At 46.2% G+C, this 7,500-nt stretch overlaps 1 protein-coding gene across 3 annotated transcripts in view; it reads right to left on the bottom strand.

Moving 5' to 3' along the window:
- Positions 1-7,500, bottom strand: part of LOC143281009 (uncharacterized) — a 55,078-nt gene that overhangs the window by 35,389 nt on the left and 12,189 nt on the right. The window lies entirely within an intron of this gene.

Raw genomic sequence — 7,500 nt, 5'->3', positions numbered from 1 at the left:
ACAAGGGTCATCTGTTTGGTACTGGGTGGGATGATCAAATCAGGTAGCCTACAGCCCAGCTATTACAGAGCCGGGAGTGGGAAAATAGGTAAGTATATATGTAGGTAGCGTTCATGAAGGGGGAAAAAATAAACACTGCACCATGCTGCTTCCAGTGGTACCCGCCTGCACTAACTGATGCACGTAAAAGACTGGTGGTCTGGGACGAGGGGAAAAGATAAACACTGCAGTGTGCAGCTTCCCTGGGGAGGACCTCTGCTGCTTTTTGTTGCGCCGGTAGTATAATGCGATTGTAAATCTTCTCCTGGTCAGTGCAAACACTGAGCAGGTGTGGGAGTGGTCCGCCAGCTTGACCCTTAACGTAAGCACAACTCGGGCGGTTGGACGTACGACTGAGACTGCCTGGGTGTTGTTTGTATATATATGTTACTAGCAGTTGTAGCCTACCCGCCGCCTGCTTCGCCGAGGCGATAGCGTGTGTGAAACAGCATTGTTTTAGTATGCGTGGAGAATGTTGAAGTAGGTCGACTCAGGAGGCTGATTCTGAGCAACTGAAACCACAACGGTCATGCTGTCGTTTTTTCTGCATCAAAATCGATCTAAACCCGACGAAACAGAATGAAATAAACAGGAATTTGTAAAATAAAAGTTCAGTCGAGATTCTGAACACACACTGAGCACTCTGGACCTTTATAAGGAGAATCGCGGATCGATCCGAATCTTAGCAGACGGACCTACCTCCACCCTTCCCCCCAACTCTGCCCACCCCAAACCCCCCATCTCTCTGTGCCAAATGCAAAAGCATTGCTGTTGTTCTTATTGATTACCATTTAACCTTAATAAGTCTAAAACAGTGAGACGGGAAAAAAAAATATTTGCTTCAAGCTGAGAAGTATATATATATAATAATCATGTCAATACGACTTATTACGTCAAAACACTGCTTAAATGTGACGTAGCGTATCCTAAGTCCGTGGGGACTACTTATTGTTTTCTGTTCGCGCATTTCCGTTTGCTTCCCTTTTGCAACAGAACGCATTAGCAACACCGCACACGATGGTTCAGAGACCGATGGGACAGCTCGGGCGATGTTGACGATGAACAGGCCTTCGTCTGACGTCTGGCCCATGAAATTGTCCGGCTCAGACTTCAACCTTTACCTGCAGTAGAGTAACTATGTATTTCGAGACTGATATGAACTTTTTAAGGTTTCTACCCTCACTATATGACTGTGAGAAAATGACGTCAGAACGTAGACCACTTGACTTGACTTGACTTGACTTGACTTGATCAACGATTGAGGCTTATTTGCCTGTTCGTTGTTCCTACGACTTTACGCATTTGTGGTTTGGTCACTGGTTTGTGAGTCCATTACTCTAGACAGGAAGGGGAGAACCTAGCTGGATGGTTCTCCCAATATTTGTCTAGCCTTGTCTTGAAGGAGTTCAGGGAAGGGGCGGTGACAACACTGTCTGGCAAGCTGTTCCATCCGGCAACTACCCTGTTTGAGAAGAAGGATCCGCAGTGGACTGTGTTGGAATGGAATCTGGATTAGTTTCATATGATTTTGAACCCGAGTTTACGGCGGAAGAAGAGTTAAAATAATTATACCGCTGAAACATCAGCGACACGGATCAAAGTTTTGAATGGGAATGTCACAGTGGAAACTGCCGCGTTCAGATGCCAACTCCGTCGTGCCCGAAGCACACGGCATGCAGAGACAATGATTTGACTGACTGTCGCTGCTTTCAAGTTTGAAAATGATGAATGTGATGGGCCTGCAGTCTGACACAGAGCATCCGTCGTTTCCCACACAGCTGTTCCGCTGAACCGAGCAATCCTGGAAGCTGGCTTTCACAGTCAATGTGACGTCTTTGATTCCTTTCACTCAGGAGAGTCAAGCCCAATATGGCGTCGCTGTGTTGCGCCAAGATGATAGTTTAAATCAATATTAACTGCTTTAGTGAATGAGTGAATGAATGATATAGATCGTGTACTTATATAACGTATATCTTCGGTCGGAGACCAAGCTCTAAGCCCTGTACAAACACGGAGTCATTTGCACAACAGGCTGCCTACATGGGTAAAGCCGACTGACAGCTGCCATTAGGCGCTCATCATTCGTTTCCTGTGCCATTTAATCAGGTTTCAGTCATGCACACACATACTAATACAGACATGTAATATTTTACGTTTGTGAATATTTTGTTTCTTTACCCCGTCATGTACGCAACCATACTCCGTTTTCGGGGGTGTGCATGCTGGGTAAGATACTGTTAGGGGACATAGAGGGAATGGACGAGAACAGAAAACAAAGACAATACTTTTTAAGCCAGCAGAACTTTCGACCTCCGTGCGTGTCAGTGCATATCTCGTTAGTTCCTTGACGGTCTGTCTGTTTGTCTGTCTGTCTCTCTCTCTCGAAATATCCCCTTCTCCCTCTTCAGTGTTAAAACATCCCCCCAACTATTACGCTTTATTTTCATGATTTATGTATGTGACCATAAACTAATGATGTCTCTTCTCCCACCGTTCCCTCTCCATCTCTCTGTTTACCCCCCCCCCCCCTCTCTCTCCCTATATATGTACGTGTGTGTAAGTGTGTGTGTGTGTGTGTGCGTGCGTGCGTGTTTCCCTCGCCTACTTCATTCTGTTTCTCTTTTAAGCTTACCTTTACCAGAGGTAAACATTTTTATTCGTGTATCAATGTTTATTATATTTATAATCCTGGTTTGAAACGTTTCCACCCACCTACATTTTTTTTTTCCATTCTCACCCCAACCCGCCTCTTCTTTCGAGGACTGTACACACACAAACACACACACACACACACACACTCCTATTGACCTACCAATACCAACAACATCCCCCACTTCAAGTTTTTACTGACATGACGACCAACCACCACCTACTCTACCCCCACCCCCACCAAACCATTTTCACCAAGAAGCATTCCGGTGTCCTTTTTTTTTTCTTTCTTTTAGTCACACTTCAGTGAATATTTTGAGATATCTGGAGCCGAAACAGCTGTGCTTTACATCAGTCTTTGAACTGTAGAGAGCAGATCCTCACACAGACACACACACACACCACACACAAAACAAAACCCGACTTTCAGTTTTCGGGGCCTGATACAGCACACCCGTGTCTGCTGCTATACAGAAAATAAGACTGAAAAATAAAAATAAGAGAGAGAGAGAGAGCAGAAGAAGAAGCTTTCTTTTAAGAAGAGAACGCTGTGGGGTTTTTTTGAGTTTTTTCTGTGTATTATAATGAGCCAAGGCTTCTCTCTCTCTCTCTCTCGCACACACACACACACACACACACACACACATATATATATATATATATATATATATATATATACACCCCTCCTTCTCCTGCCCCCTTCTGACTGGAGCTGCTGATTTCACCCCCATCTGTTCAGTTTTGCGTGGATAGCCGAGCCAGGATGAGGAGGTTCACTGTTCCTTGGTCCCTCTCTCTCTCTCTCTCTCTGTGCCAGTCTGGCAGCAGGGCCACGCGCGTTAGAGTGTGTGTGTGTGTGTGAGTGTGTGTGTGTTGTTGGTTTGTGTGAGTGCGTGCGTGCGTGCGTGCGTGTGTGTGTGTTGTGTTGTGTGTGTGTGTGTGTGTGTGTGTGTGTACATCCTTTCACATCGTCATATAATAGATGCACACTCCCTTCAAACCTCAGCCAGACATGCATGCTCTCCCTCTCTCTGTCTCCCCCCACCCCACCCCACCCCCCTCACACAGGGGGATAACAGCGCCTGGTTTTGTGTTATCAATCGGTAACACGAAAACAATAACATCAAACGCTGACGGAAACGAGATACACCACTATCATATATATATGATGTATCTCGTTTCCGTCAGCGTTTGATGTCATATATATATATATACCAACACAAACAAGGCGTTGACATGTCAAAACAAAGCGAAGATCAAAACAAAACATACAAGTACAGGAAAAGACAAAACAGCGACTGATCATTACTGACACCACGACTTCTGTTTTCATACACAGCGGTTCTCCTGTATCGGGAATAGACTTCCTTGTTTGTTTGTTGTTGTTTTAAACATTCTTGCGCTTTGTCTCGAAAGTACATTTTTTCTCTCATGTTTCACTTCTGAAACTAAAGGAAATAGAATCTAAAACAAAACAAAAAAACAACAACAAACAACTATGTCTTCACATCATTGTCAAACCAGCACACATCTCCACCACCACCACCACCACAGCCCTCTCTCTTACTTCCTGATTAATTTCTAAAAATAATCTCTTTGTCCCCTCTCTGTTCAAACAGCACAGGCTGTTAATCTGAAACACATTCAGGTCACAATACAAACACAAGTCCACAACAGACAGGACAAAAATTCTTTTCAAAACCTTGTCTTGATTTACACACATACAAACGCACGCATACAAGCGCGCGCGCACACACACAAACACACACACACACGCACGCACACGCATACCTACACGCACGCACACACACCGTGCATATACACACAAGCGCGTACAAGCGCACGTTCACACATACACACGCGCGCGTTTACACACACACACACACACACACACACACACACACAGAGTGTTAAAATAAAAAATCTCAGTCAACGGGGACGGGGTGTGGGGTGCTGGGAGCAAGGTTGGTGATCGAAATGTATGTCGCCAGACAGTTCCCGCTGTGTGTGTGTGTGTGTGTGTGTGTGTGCATGAGGGGGTGGGTGGTGATCGAAAAGTTATGTCGCGAAGACAGTCGCGTTGGTGACAAGAAAAAGAAGGGGCCATTGCCGTGTGCGCAGGGAACACAAAAAGGAGGGGGTTGGGGTGTGTGTTGGGGGGGGGGGAGCGGTGGTGGTGGATATCAAGACCTCAGTATAACAGGATCAGGGTGGTGGGAGTGAGGGGGTCAGATAGGATACCTGGCGGAGGGTAGGGGGAGAGGGGGGAGAAGAAAGGGGGTGGAGGGAACAAAAAGCAGAGAGGCAAATATAAAAGGCGGGATGGCGGGGCTGGAGACGGTGTAGTATCCCAGATTGTCCCCCCACATGGAAACGTCCCCGGGGGACAAATTGACCGCTGGAAATGTTCCCCCGGGGACTTTTTCACCGTTCATTATGTCCCCTGCGGACATTGTTGGCGGCTAAAATGTCCCCTTTCGTGGGTTTTAGCCTCGTTCTGAAATGTCCCCCTTACCCTGAAAATGTCCTCCCCATGTATCCCGTAACGCCCCCTATGCCAAAAATTCCCCCCTCCCCCTCCATTATGAACGGTGAGAAAGTCCCTGGGGACATTTCCAGCGGTCAAATTGTCCCCCGGGGACGTTTCCGGGATGGGGGACAGTCTGGGATGCTACAACGGTAATGTCCTATTTCAGCGTCCTAAATTATTACACCTGTTTGGTTATATTTTAATTTTCATGGTTCGTGGGTCAAAAAACAACAACAACAACAACAAAAAACCCCAGAAAAACAACAACAACAACAACACACACAAAAAAACAGAAAAAAGTCAAGACGATGGCACGTTAGTTTAGTGACTGAATCCGCATAAAATAAATATTTTAAAAAACTGAGTAAAAATAACGTACAAAATAAGAGTCGAAATCCACTGAAAACGGGTTACAACATCTACTAAAGATAATATCTTTTCATACAAACACAATAAATTGCAAGAAACTAACCCACACACAGAGAGACACATGGATAGGGGAGGGGCGTATTAAACACACACACACACACACACACACACACACACGCATTGACACACACACATGCGTACACACACACACACACACACACACACACACACGCATTGACACACACACACACACACACACACATCAAGAAAACTGACAGGAAATGAAACAGACAGAGAAACCGACAAAGAACGATCGAGAGACTGAAACAGGGAGACAGGATGAAGCATTAAGCATCTAACCAGCAGCGCTGTGGACATTCCATCGATAAGAAACAGCCGAATCAAGACAGAAACCCATGCCAGAAACACGGCAATCCATATCATGATATTTACAGCTGATACATTTGTTGATTTTGCCCCTGTTGTTGTTGTTGTTGTTGTTGTTGAGGCTTTTTAGTGCAGTTGTGCGGCTTTCAACAAACAATGCTGTTACATGAGCTCAATGAATATAGACAAAACTAGAATGGCTGAAGAAATAAAACAATGTCAACAACACACACACACACACACTCTCTCTCTCGCAGTGTTTGTGCATGAGTGGGTGTGCGTGCGTGCGTGCAAGAGTGTGCATATGTGTGAGAGTGTATGCATGCGTGTGTGTGGATGTATGTGCATGTGTGCGTGGATGTGATGTGCGTGTATGAATGTGTGTGTGTGTGCGCGCGCGCGCGAGTATGTGTATTTCAGTGTGTGTGTGTGTGTGTGTGTATGCGCGCGCGCACGCCACTATATACTGGGTGACAAAAGTGAGTCAGCAGTGTCAGCTACAGTCGCGTCCCTCACAGCGGTGTACATGTGAAAAGTGTGTGCCACTGCGGGGGATGGGAAGGTTCATGTTTCCGGGGGGGATTACGTTTCTCTCTCTCTCTCTCTGAGTGTGTGTGTGTGTGTGTGTGTGTTGTGTGTGGGTGTGGGTGTGCAGCTGTGTGTGTGTGTGTGTGTGTGTGTGTGTGTGTGTGTGTCTGTCTGTCTCTGTGTCTTAATGTCTGTGCCTGCGTGCATGCACCCACGTGCTCCGGAGCACACTACCAAAACAAGTAACTTGGGATTTAAAAATACCACCCTTTGTTGTTTTGTCGATTAATATAAGATGGTGTTCGAAAGTCTGACACCACGTTTAGAGTGCGAGCTGGACGCTCCACTGCAGGCCACCACTGGAGCTGTACTGAACGAGTCGGCATACGCATCCCTCCCCGACCCGGCCGCCACACACACGTGTGTGTGTTTTAAACAAACACATACACGTGCGTGCGCGTACAAACACAAACACATAATTCGTGCATGTATATGTGCGCACACATACCCAAACATAAACTCACAACACACACACACACACACACACACACACACACACAAGCACCCACGCATGTGCACCAGTTTCATGAAGCACCGGGCAGTGAACCGCATTGGCAGGCCGACTGTTTATCCTTCTTCGCCCGGGTCACAAGCGATTCATCCCTGTCGTTAAAGTTTGATGATAACACAAGGATAACGTAATTTGTTCGGGTCACAAGCAAGTGGTTTCCCGTTGTTCCGTATTGGAGATGCCACTGTTCGTTGTCAGAAGAAGAGGAAGTGACTGTCGATTGGTCAGTGGTGACCTGACATGAGACGAGTTCTTTCCAGCAGCCTTGGTGTGTGTGTGTGTGTGTGTAAAGAAAACTCTTAACATCTATCACCTCCACCAAAACCATCCTCTATCCACAACCCATCCCCTTACACACCTCCGTCCCCATCGCCTGCGATGACAATGCAGACCTGATCAGCCAAAGTCTATATTAATTTAAAGACGA

Source organism: Babylonia areolata, chromosome 4 (genome assembly GCF_041734735.1).
Source record: "Babylonia areolata isolate BAREFJ2019XMU chromosome 4, ASM4173473v1, whole genome shotgun sequence".
NCBI lineage: Eukaryota > Metazoa > Mollusca > Gastropoda > Neogastropoda > Buccinidae > Babylonia > Babylonia areolata.
Note: the sequence above shows the minus strand (reverse complement) of the source record. Positions and strands in the feature narration are given on the sequence as shown.